The sequence below is a fragment of the Pelmatolapia mariae genome, linkage group LG13 (genome assembly GCF_036321145.2).
Source record: "Pelmatolapia mariae isolate MD_Pm_ZW linkage group LG13, Pm_UMD_F_2, whole genome shotgun sequence".
Lineage (NCBI taxonomy): Eukaryota > Metazoa > Chordata > Actinopteri > Cichliformes > Cichlidae > Pelmatolapia > Pelmatolapia mariae.
In genome coordinates, this window is record NC_086238.1 from 29,552,350 (window position 1) to 29,566,140 (window position 13,791).

A 13,791-nucleotide genomic window follows, 5' to 3' on the forward strand; every position below is an offset into this window, starting at 1 on the left:
TGGCAGAGTCATAAAGGTTAGGCTCAAGATCTGGCCAGTAAGGCACGGGATCAGCTTTGGGCTTTACAATCATCATAGTTTTGTTGGCCTCTTTCCGCTCTTTTTTCTTAGAATTATACTTCTCACGGGCTTCATTCAGCTGTAACTTCAACAGTTGCGCCTGTGCGTCTTCTAGTTGTTTGTTCGCCTCGTCCTGTTCCAACTGGAGCCGATGGACCACGTGTCTCTCCCACTGAGTAGAGTCTGCCACTGTAAAATCTGGGTTCTTTTCTAAATCTGTTGTTACTTTGTCCGGAAGCCCCTTCAGCACAGCTGCGCGAAACCACGCTCTGTGCTCTCCTTCCTGGCCTGGATGTATGCCAGTTTGTGACATCCATTGTTCCTTAAATTGCTTGCTTGCTTGCTTAGCTCTCTCCAGAAATTCTCTGGGGGTGTATTTGGGGTCCCAGGAAATCTTTGGTATGGACCCTAAATTTGGTATCATATATTTCTCACAGACTGCGTCAGCTAGCTTGTCTTCCACCGTGTTATATGGCATGTCAATTGGGTAGGCTGTGGTGTTAGCAATTTCCTCTACGTCTGCTAATCCTATGCCTAGCATACATCTTCCTGCTATCGCACGGAAGTCTCCAGTGGCTAGCTCCTCCCCTCCTGTTAAGGTTCTTAACTTCCTCAACCAAGCTGCTCCTCCCTCTGTTATGGGTGGAAGCTGTTTAACCAGCGCTTCCAAGTCCCTTATTTTGTACGCGCGGTAAACTGGTTCTTGCTTTGGGCCGATCATTAGGGGCATTTCAAACAATAGAGAGGCGAATATGGCATTGATATGTGACATCACAATAGAGAGGCGATTCTGGCATTGATATGTGACATCACAAAAGAGAGGCGAATCTGGCATTGACATTTGACATCACAACAGAGAGGCGAATATGGCATTGATATGTGACATCACTATAGAGAGGCGATTCTGGCAATGATATGTAACATCACAATAGAGAGGCGATTCTGGCATTGATATTTGACATTACAAAAGAGAGGCGAATCTGGCATTGATATTTGACAACACAATAGAAACGCGAATCTGGCATTGATATTTGACATCACAATAGAGAGGCGAATCTGGCATTGTAATTTAACAACACAGTAGAGAGGCGAATCTGGCATTGATATTTGACATCACAATAGAGAGGCGAATCTGGCATTGATATGTGACATCACAATAGAGAGGCGAATCTGGCATTGATATGTGACATCACAATAGAGAGGCGAATTTGGCATTGATATGTGACATCACAATGGAGAGGTGAATTTGGGAATGATATGTGACATCACAATGGAGAGGTGAATTTGGCATTGATATGTGACTTCACAATGGAGAGGCGAATCTGGCATTGATATTTGACATCACAATGGAGAGGCGAATCTGGCATTGATATTTGACATCACAATAGATAGGCGAATCTGGCATTGATATGTGACATCACAAAGGAGAGTCGAATCTGGCATTGATATGTGACATCACAATGGAGAGGTGAATTTGGCATTGATATGTGACTTCACAATGGAGAGGCGAATCTGGCATTGATATTTGACATCACAATGGAGAGGCGAATCTGGCATTGATATTTGACATCACAATAGATAGGCGAATCTGGCATTGATATGTGACATCACAACAGAGAGGCGAATCACACATTGATATGTGACATCTGAAGAGATTTATTCTAAAGACACTTCTTCAGCTAAGAGTCTAAGAGTGTAGAGATACACACACTGCAAGTCTTTACTTGCAATGGCGGTCACAGAACGCTCACATCAGAGTGGGGGCCATGTGATCAGCGCTCTGTTACCGCTCTGGTCTTTATTTATATACAAAAGTAATACAACAGTGAATATGTCTATTCATAGGCAGAGGAATGTTAGTGCGTAGGGAGTGAAGATAAGAGAGGTTCAGGTGTATGTGTTTGTGTTGTGAGATTCAGAAGGACTCGGCCCCTCTTCTTGTTAGGGAGCGCAGTTAAAAGTGTCCAGCTCTCCTCTTCCTGCTTGTTCAGCTATTATCGCTGTGAGAAAGAATTTATAAAACAGAAACAGGTCTTGTAGTGGACAACAGTCAAAGTCATCAAAAGGTTATCATACAGTATTTTATCATATGTAGACTTATATCATTAAAAGCTTATACTGACTGCTGAGTACAATTTTCTTTTGACAACATCACAATAGAGAGGGGAATCACGCATTTATATTTGACATCACAACAGAGAGGCGAATCTGGCATTGATATTTGACATCACAACAGACAGGCGAATCACGCATTGATATGTGACATCACAACAGAGAGGCGAATCTGGCATTGATATTTGAAAACACAAGAGACAGGCGAATCACGCATTGATATGTGAGATCACAATAGAGAGGCGAATCTGGTATTGATATGTGACATCACAAAAGAGAGGCGAATCACGCATTGATATGTGACATAACAATAGAGAGGCTGATCTGGCATTGATATGTGACATCAAAGTGGAGAGGCGAATCTCGCATTGATATATGACATTACAATAGAGAGGCGAATCTCGCTTTGATATTTGACATCACAGTAGAGAGGCCAGTCTGGTATTGATAGTTGACATCAAAATAGAGAGGCGAATCTGGCATTGATATTTGACATCACAACAGAGAAGCGAATCTCCCATTGATATGTGACATCACAGTAGAGAGGCCAATCTCGCATTGATATGTGACATCACAATAGAGAGGCGAATCTGGCATTGATATGTGACATCACAATAGAGAGGGGATTCTGGCATTGATATTTGACTTCACAGCAGAGACGCGAGTCTGGTATTGATGTGTGACATCACAGCAGAGACGCGAGTCTGGTATTGATATTTGACATCACAGCAGAGACGCGAGTCTGGTATTGATAGTTGACATCACAATAGAGAGGAGAAACTGGCATTGATATTTGACTTCACAATAGAGAGGCGAATCTGACATTAATATGTGACATCACAGCAGAGACACGAGTCTGGCATTGATATGTGACATCACAGCAGAGACGCGAATATGGTATTGATATGTGACTTCACAACAGAGCGGCGAATCTCGCACTCATATGTGACATCACAATAGATAGGCGAATCTGGCATTGATATGTGACTTCACAACAGAGAGGCGAATCACACATTGATATGTGACATCTGAAGAGATTTATTCTAAAGACACTTCTTCAGCTAAGAGTCTAAGAGTGAAGAGATACACACACTGCAGATCTTTACTTCCAAGGGCGGTCACAGAACGCTCACATCAGAGTGGGGGCCCTGTGATCAGCGCTCTGTTACCGCTCTGGTCTTTATTTATATACAAAAGTAATACAACAGTGAATACGTCTATTCATAGGCAGAGGAATGTTAGTGCGTAGGGAGTGAAGATAAGAGAGGTTCAGGTGTATGTGTGTGTGTTGTGAGATTCAGAAGGACGCGGCCCCTCTTCTTGTTAGGGAGCGCAGATAAAAGTGTCCAGCTCTCCTCTTCCTGCTTGTTCAGCTATTATCGCTGTGAGAAAGAAATTATAAAACAGAAACAGGTCTTGTAGTGGACAACAGTCAAAGTCATCAAAAGGTTATCATACAGTATTCTATCATATGTAGACTTATATCATTAAAAGCTTATACTGACTGCTGAGTACAATTTTCTTTTGACAACATCACAATAGAGAGGGGAATCACGCATTTATATTTGACATCACAACAGAGAGGCGAATCTGGCATTGATATTTGACATCACAACAGAGAGGCGAATCACGCATTGATATGTGATATCACAACAGAGAGGCGAATCTGGCATTGATATTTGACAACACAACAGAGAGGCGAATCACGCATTGATATGTGAGATCTCAATAGAGAGGCGAATCTGGTATTGATATGTGACATCACAAAAGAGAGACGAATCACGTATTGATATGTGACATCACAACAGAGAGGCGAGTCTGGTATTGATATTTGACATCACAACAGAGCGGCGAATCTCGCACTGATATGTGACATCACAAAAGAGAGGCGAATCTGACATTAATATTTGACTTCACAATAGAGGGGCGAATCTGGAATTGATATTTGAAATCACAACAGAGAGGCGAATCTGGCATTGATATTTAACATAACAATCTGGATGTCAAATATCACTTCCAGATTCGCCTCTCTGCTGTGATGTCAAATATAAATACCAGATTCACCTCACTATTGTGATGTCAAATATCAGTGCCAGAATTGCCTCTCTATTGTGATGTCAAATATCAATGCAAGATTCAGATCTCTTTTGTGATGTCTCATATCAATGCCAGATTCACGTCTCTGATTTGATGTCACATATCAAAGCGAGATTCGCCTCTCTGTTGTGATGTCAAATATCAATGCGAGATTCGCCTCTCTGTTGTGATGTCACATATCAATGCCAGATTCGCCTCTCTCCTTTGATGTCAAATATCAATGCAAGATTCGTCTCTCTGTTGTGATGTCAAATATCAATGCGAGATTCGCCTCTCTGTTGTGATGTCAAATATTAATACCAGATTCGTCTCTCTATTGTGAAGTCAAATATTAATGTCAGATTCGCCTCTCTTTTGTGATGTCACATATCAGTGCGAGATTCGCCGCTCTGTTGTGATGTCAAATATTAATACCAGATTCGTCTCTCTATTGTGATGTCAATTATCAATACCAGACTTGCCTGTCTATTGTGACGTCACATATCAATGCCAGATTCTCGTCTCTATTGTGATGTCACATATCAATGCCAGATTCTCCTCTCTACTTTGATGTCAAATATCAATGCAAGATTCACATTTCTATTGTGATGTCACATATCAATGCCAGATTCGCATTTCTATTGTGATGTCAAATATCAATGCCAGATTCGCCTTTCTATTGTGATATCACATATCAATGCCAGATTCACGTCTCAGCTGTGATGTCATATATCAATATCATACTCGCATCTCTGCTGTGATGTCAATTATCAATACCAGATTCGCCTCTCTATCGTGATGTCACATATCAACACGAGATTCGCCTGTTTGTTGTGATGTCATATATCAATGCCAGGTTCTCCACTCTGCTTTGATGTCAAATATCAATGCCAGATTCTTCTCTCTATGATGATGCCAAATATCAACGCCAGATTCACCGCTCTATTATGATGTCACATATCAATGCCAGATTCACCTCTCTATTGTGATGTCAAATATCAATGCCAGATTCACGTCTCTGCTGTCATGACAAATATCAATGCCAGATTCACCTCTCTATTGTGATGTCACATATCAAATGGATATTCGCCTCTCTCTTCTGATGTCAAATATCAATGCCAGATTCACCTCTCTATTTTGATGTCAAATATCAAAGCGAGATTCGCCTCTCTATTGTAATGTCAAATATCAATGCCAGATTCGCCTCTCTGTTGTGATGTCACATATCAAAGAGAGATTCGCCTCTCTCTTCTGATGTCAAATAGCAATGCCAGATTCACCTCTCTATTGTGATGTCAAATATCAATGCCAGATTCCACTCTCTATTTTTATGTCAAATATCAAAGCGAGATTCGCCTCTCTATTGTAATGTCAAATATCAATGCCAGATTCGCCTCTCTATTGTGATGTCACAGATCAAAGAAAGATTCGCCTCTCAATTTTAAATACACGTAGACATTGAGGGCTATCAGGAGGTGTTATGCGCTTACCTGCTGCTCCCTGGCAGGTAGTTCCATGCCCTCCTGGGTTTTAATTGCACCTTAGAACACATATACATCAACACTACATATGAGCGGGTAGAGGGAGGTTTGGAGTCTTCTCACACCCCCGGTCTCTGCGGCCTGCTGGAGCGGGGGGGCTAGGAGGAGGAGTTGGCCGTCCGACTGGGGTCTGGTGTGTGGGGCCTCCCTGCTGCTGCGGAGTCGGCGCAGTCTGCTTCTCCCCACTGCAGGGAAAAGGGTAACACCACCTGGGTCTGGGTGCAGTTTCCCCCTCCAGGGGCAAGGGTACCTAGACCCGGTTCTTAGAGCACGCTTGGGGAGTGTGATTGTGTGTACAGCGTCTCTTTATGTCTGTCTCCACGTTGGTTGAGTGTGGAGTAATTGCCTATGAGAGCATGAGGGTGGGAATGGATGTTTGTATTTGAGTGTGCCTGTATGTCTGTGTCTATATGTCAGGTTGGGTATCAGACGCCACCTCTCTGGGGACATCTCAGGCCCTCCAAGGTTTGGAGGCCTATCTCCCCCCACCACTTCCCCTGCCGGTGGCTGACGCCCTCAGACATCGATGCGTTGGTGGTTCTTTGTGTCCGGGGGTGGGCGTCCGGGTACACACCGGCTCACTCCTTGGTGGCTGCTTATCCGGGCCTGGAACCTGGTGCTCGCTCGGGCCACTTCGGGGGTGGGGTGCCCTCGGCCTCTCGGCCTGGGGCTCGGTCACTCAGGCACAGCTGGCTGCCGGCGGAGCTCACGGGCACGTCACTGCAACCCCCCCTGGCTTCTGCTCCGCGGCTGCTGAGTGATCCCTCATCTGGGACTCTCCTCAGCTCTTTCTGGGACAGTGGCGCGGCTGCCCCTCTGTTGGTCTTCCTTGGTCTCTTGTGTTCTGGGGACCTCTGGATGTCTGGAGTTTTGATCTCCTCCATACCTGCTTCATGCCCTGGAGGATGGGACTGTGGCCCCCCACACCCTCTAGCAGATCATTACATTAAGGAACCTTTTAAATACAAGCGCGCTCATGCTCACAGGTGTACACACAGGTGATCACACACACAAACTACACCCTTTTTGGCTCCTACCTCAAAGCACACTGTGCGCTGTCGATCTTACGTGCTGCACAATAATGTTTAATATTAAGTATTTAGTGTTATATTCCCATATATCATTGTGATGTTGTTTATTCTATTACTCTCGTTTTCTTCTGCTTGTTTTCTTTTTTCTTTGTCAACAGGTGAACCAGGTGATCGATATATGTATTTTTTGTCTACTTATTTTGTTGGTTTTTGTTTTTTGCCCTTTATCCCCGTCCCTCTTCCTCGCTGTTTTTTTTTGTTTTGTTTTGTTTTTTCCCCCCTCTTTCTTTCTCCCTTTTCTTTTCCCCTGTCCCGTATCTAGCAAGTAAAAAAAATAAAATACAATAAAATAAACAATAAAAGGTAAATCAAATGGACCATTACGGCAAGGCTGGGATGGTCCATTTGGTAAAGTAAATCCCTTGGGCATCTTTCTTCGCCTTTAAACAATAATTCTGATGGCAAAAGAACCAAACGGGACAGGTTTAAAGAAAAAAAAAAAAGAAAGAGAAAGATTTGCCTCTCTCTTCTGATGTCAAATATCAATGCCAGATTCACCTCTCTATTGTGATGTCAAATATCAAAGCGAGACTCGCCTCTCTATTATGATGCCAAATATCAATGCCAGAGTCGCCTCACTGCTGTGATGTCAAATATCAATGCCAGATTCACCTCTCTATTGTGATGTCAAATATCAATGCCAGATTCGCCTCTCTGTTGTGATGTCACATATCAATGCGAGATTCGTCTCTCTCTTCTGATGTCAAATATCAATGCCAGATTCACCTCTCTATTGTTAAGTCAAATATCAATGACAGATTCTCCTCTCTATTATGATGTCAAATATCAATGCCAGTTTCGCCTCTCTATTGTCATGTCAAACATCAATGCCAGATTCGCCTCACTGCTGTGATGTCAAATATCAATGCCAGATTCTCCTCTCTATAATGATGTCAAATATCAATAGCAGATTCGCCTCTCTATTGTTAAGTCAAATATCAATGCCAGTTTCGCCTCTCTATTGTCATGTCAAATATCAATGCCAGATTTGCCTCACTGCTGTGATGTCAAATATCAATGCCAGATTCGACTCACTGCTGTGATGTCAAATATCAATGCAAGATAAGCGTTTCTAATGTGAAGTCAAATATCAATGCCAGATTCACCTCTCTATTCTTATGTCAAATATCAAAGCCAGATTCTCCTCTCTATTGCCATGTCAAATATCAATGCCAGATTCGCCTCACTGCTGTGATGTCAAATATCAATGCCAGATTCACCTCTCTATTGTCATGTCAAATATCAATGCCAAATTGGCGTCTCTCATGTGATGTCAAATATCAATACCGGACTCTCGTCTCTGCTGTGATGTCAAATATCAATGCCAGATTCTCCTCTCTATTATGATGTCAAATATCAATGCCAGATTCGCCTCACTGCTGTGATGTCAAGTATCAATGCCAGATTCGCCTCTCTATTGTTAAGTCAAAAATCAATGCCAGATTCGACTATCTATTGTTAAGTCAAATATCAATGCGAGATTCGCCTCTCTATTGTGATGTCAAATATGAATGCCAGATTCGCCTCTCTATTGTGATGTCAAATATCAATGCCAGAATTGTCACTCAGCTGTGATGTTAAACATCAATGCCAGATTCTCCTCTCTATTGTGATGTCAAATATCAATGCCAGAATTGTCACTCAGCTGTGATGTCAAATATCAATGCCAGACTCGCCTCTCTGCTGTGATGTTAAACATCAATGCCAGATTCAACTCTCTATTGTTAAGTCAAATATCAATGCCAAATTTGCCTCTCTACTGTGATGTCACATATCAATGCCAGATTCACCTCTCTATTGTTAAGTCAATGCCACATTCAACTCACTATTGTGATGTCAAATATCCATCCCAGACTCGCCTCTCTGCTGTGATGTTAAATATCAATGCCAGATTCACCTCTCTATAGTGAAGTCAAATATCATGTGAGATTCGCCTCTCTATTGTGATGTCAAATATGAATGCCAAATTCACCTCTCTATTGTTAAGTCAAATGTCAATGCCAGAATCAACTCTCTATTGTAATGTCAAATATGTATACCAGATTGACCTCTCTATTGTGATGTCAAATATCAATGCCATATTCGCCTCTCTGTTGTGATGTCAAATATCAATGCCAGATTAACCTCTCTGTTGTTAAGTCAAATATCAATACCAGATTCATCACTCTATTGTGTTGTCAAATATCAATGCCAGATTCTTCTCTCAGCTGTGATGTCATATATCAATATCATACTCGCATTTCTGCTGTGATGTCAATTATCAATACCAGATTCGCCTCTCTGTCGTGATGTCACATATCAACACGAGGTACGCCTGTTTGTTGTGATGTCACATATCAATGCCAGATTTTCGTCTCTACTTTGATGTCAAATATCAACGCCAGATTCACCTCTCTATTGTGATGTCACATATCAAAGGGATATTCGCCTCTCTCTTCTGATGTCAAATATCAATGCCAGATTCACCTCTCTATTTTGATGTCAAATATCAAAGCGAGATTCGCCTCTCTATTGTAATGTCAAATATCAATGCCATATTCGCCTCTCTGTTGTGATGTCAAATATCAATGCCAGAGTTGCCTCACTGCTGTGATGTCAAATATCAATGCCAGTTTCGCCTCTCTATTGTCATATCAGATATCAATGCCGAATTCGCCTCTCTATTGTGATGCCAAATATCAATGCCAGATTCGCCTCTCTATTGTGATGTCAAATATCAATGCCAGATTCGCGTCTCTGCTGTGATGTCAAATATCAATGCCAGATTCGCGTCTCTGCTGTGATGTCAAATATCAATGCCAGATTCACCTTTCTATTGTGATGTCAAATATCAATGCCAGATTCGCCTCTCTGTTGTGATGTCACATATCAAAGCGAGATTCGTCTCTCTCTTCTGATGTCAAATATCAATGCCAGATTCACCTCTCTATTGTGATGTCAAATATCAATGCCAGGTTCGCGTTTATAATGTGATGTCAAATATCAATGCCAGATTCACCTCTCTATTCTCATGTCAAATATCAAAGCCAGATTCTCCTCTCTATTGTCATGTCAAATATCAATGCCAGATTCGCCTCACTGCTTTCATGTCAAATATCAATGCCAGATTCACCTCTCTATTGTCATGTCAAATATCAATGCCAGATTGGCGTCTCTCATGTGATGTCAAATATCAATACCGGACTCTCGTCTCTGCTGTGATGTCAAGTATCAATGCCAGATTCTCCTCTCTATTCTGATGTCAAATATCAATGCCAGATTAGCCTCACTGCTGTGATGTCAAGTATCAATGCCAGATTCGCCTTACTCCTGTGATGTCAAATATCAATGACAGATTCGCCTCTCTATTGTGATGTCAAATATCAATGCCAGATTCGCCTCACTGCTGTGATGTCAAATATCAATACCAGTTTTGCCTCTCTATTGTGATGTCAAATATCAATGCCAGATTAGCGTTTCTAATGTGATGTCAAATATCAATGCCAGTTTTGACTCTCTATTGTGATGTCAAATATCAATGCCAGATTCGCGTTTCTAATGTGATGTCAAATATCAATGCCAGATTCGCGTCTCTATTGTTAAGTCAAATATCAATGCCAGATTCAACTCTTTCTTTTTAAGTCAAATATCAATGGCAGATTCGACTCTCTATTGTTAAGGCAAATATCAATGCCAGATTCACCTCTCTATTGTTAAGTCAAAAATCAATGCCAGATTCGACTCTCTATTGTTAAGTCAAACATCAATGCGAGATTCGCCTCTCTATTGTGATGTCAAATATGAATGCCAGATTCGCCTCTCTATTGTGATGTCAAATATCAATGCCAGAATTGTCACTCAGCTGTGATGTCAAATGTCAATGCCAGATTCTCCTCTCTATTGTGATGTCAAATATCAATGCCAGACTCGCCTCTCTGCTGTGATGTTAAACATCAATGCCAGATTCAACTCTCTATTGTTAAGTCAACTATCAATGCCAAATTCGCCTCTCTACTGTGATGTCACATATCAATGCCAGATTCACCTCTCTATTGTTAAGTCAAATATCAATGCCAGATTCAACTCACTATTGTGATGTCAAATATCAATGGCAAATTCACCTCTCTATTGTTAAGTCAAATGTCAATGCCAGAATCAACTCTCTATTGTAATGTCAAATATGTATACCAGATTGACCTCTCTATTGTGATGTCAAATATCAATGCCATATTCGCCTCTCTGTTGTGATGTCAAATATCAATGCCAGATTCGCCTCTCTGTTGTGATATCAAATATCAATGCCAGATTAACCTCTCTGTTGTTAAGTCAATTATCAATGCCAGATTCATCCCTCTATTGTGTTGTCAAATATCAATGCCAGATTCTTCTCTCAGCTGTGATGTCATGTATCAATATCATACTCGCATCTCTGCTGTGATGTCAAATATCAATGCCAGATTCGCCTCTCTATTGTGATGTCACAGATCAAAGAAAGATTCGCCTCTCTCTTCTGATGTCAAATATCAATGCCAGATTCACTTCTCTATTGTGATGTCAAATATCAAAGCGAGACTCGCCTCTCTATTATGATGCCAAATATCAATGCCAGAGTCGCCTCACTGCTGTGATGTCAAATATCAATGCCAGTTTCGCCTCTCTATTGTCATGTCAAATATCAATGCCGAATTCGCCTCTCTATTGTGATGCCAAATATCAATGCCAGATTCACCTTTCTATTGTGATGTCAAATATCAATGCCAGATTCACCTCTCTATTGTTAAGTTAAATATCAATGCCAGAGTCTCCTCTCTATTATGATGTCAAATATCAATGCCAGATTCGCCTCACTGCTGTGATGTCACATATCAATGCCAGATTCGCCTCTCTATTGTGATGTCAAATATCAATGCCAGATTTGCCTCACTGCTGTGATGTCAAATATCAATGCCAGATTCGCCTCACTGCTGTGATGTCAAATATCAATGCCAGATTAGCGTTTCTAATGTGATGTCAAATATCAATGCCAGATTCACCTCTCTATTATGATGTCAAATATCAATAGCAGATTCGCCTCTCTATTGTTAAGTCAAATATCAATGCCAGTTTCGCCTCTCTATTGTCATGTCAAATATCAATGCCAGATTTGCCTCACTGCTGTGATGTCAAATATCAATGCCAGTTTTGCCTCTCTATGGTGATGTCAAATATCAATGACAGATTCGCGTTTCTAATGTGATGTCAAATATCAATACCGGACTCTCGTCTCTGCTGTGATGCCAAATATCAATGCCAGATTCTCCTCTCTATTATGATGTCAAATATCAATGCCAGATTCGCCTCACTGCTGTGATGTCAAGTATCAATGCCAGATTCGCCTTACTGCTGTGATGTCAAATATCAATGCCAGATTCGCCTCTCTATTGTGATGTCAAATATCAATGCCAGATTCGCCTCACTGCTGTGATGTCAAATATCAATGCCAGATTCACCTCTCTATTGTCATGTCAAATATCAAAGCCAGATTCTCCTCTCTATTGTCATGTCAAATATCAATGCCAGATTCGCCTCACTGCTATGATGTCAAATATCAATGCCAGATTCACCTCTCTATTGTCATGTCAAATATCAATGCCAGATTGGCGTTTCTCATGTGATGTCAAATATCAATACCGGACTCTGGTCTCTGCTGTAATGGCAAATATCAATGCAAGATTCTCCTCTCTATTATGATGTCAAATATCAATGCCAGTTCCGCCTCTCTATTGTCATGTCAAATATCAATGCCAGATTCGCCTCACTGCTGTGATGTCAAGTAGCAATGCCAATTTCGACTCACTGCTGCGATGTCAAATATCAATGCCAGATTCACCTCTCTATTGTGATCTCAAATATCAATGCCAGATTCGCCTCACTGCTGTGATGTCAAATATCAATGCCAGATTCGCCTCTCTATTGTGATGTCAAATATCAATGCCAGATTCGCGTTTCTAATGTGATGTCAAATATCAATGCCAGATTCACCTCTCTATTGTCATGTCTAGGGATGGGTACCGGTGTCCGGTTCCATGATGGCACCAGTTCTGACATAAACGGTAGTAACCAGACCGAAAAGCAGCGCACATTTCGGTGCTTTATTTCGGTGCTTTATTTTCCTGAGCCAATTCTAGCCAATCATTTTACGTTTCCGAGGATAGTAGGCCGGTCCAGGTACGTACGTTCTTTTAGAGCAGAGCTACAGATTAAAAATGCCCAAGGCGAAGCGGTCAAAGTCTGGCTGTACTTCACAACAAAAGATGCAAACTCAGCAGCCTGCAACAAGTGCTTTAAGCTGGTACTGTGATACTGTGCAAAGGAGGTAACACCTCAAATCCGATGAAACACCTGGCGACGCATAGCGGGTTTTTTTAAAGCCAAGAAATGCGCCGTTTTTGATAGCTTGCTGTGAGACCTCACACCGGCACATCTACTGCGGGTGTGGTGCCTGTTATCGGACCCGGAGATAGCAACATCCCCCAAAAACCCGAAGAGTAGAGTCCTGGCCCCTAGCCCTGCCAGTGTAGCAGAAATGATGACGGATGATGATGATGGCAGCAGCAGCCGTTCTTCTCTGCGTGAGTAGCTTAATGTTGTTCGTGTGTAATTTACATTGAGTAGGCTAACCATGTTATTATATTAATGCATGTAAGGTGAACTAGCAAACACGGTCGTAGTTACATGCGGCTGTCTTCTTGTTTGATGGCAGATACTCCCTTCAACCTGGCCAAAATGGCTAAAATGACCAAAGAAAAAGTGGAAAACAGTTAAACATGAGAGGTTTTTGGACAAAGTTTGTGTTTTTTCCATTGATTAAGCACTGCTTCCAACCAAGAGTGATACCATATATGCCCTATAGCTGAAGAAAAGGCTAACATTGTTATCTTTTTACAAAAAAA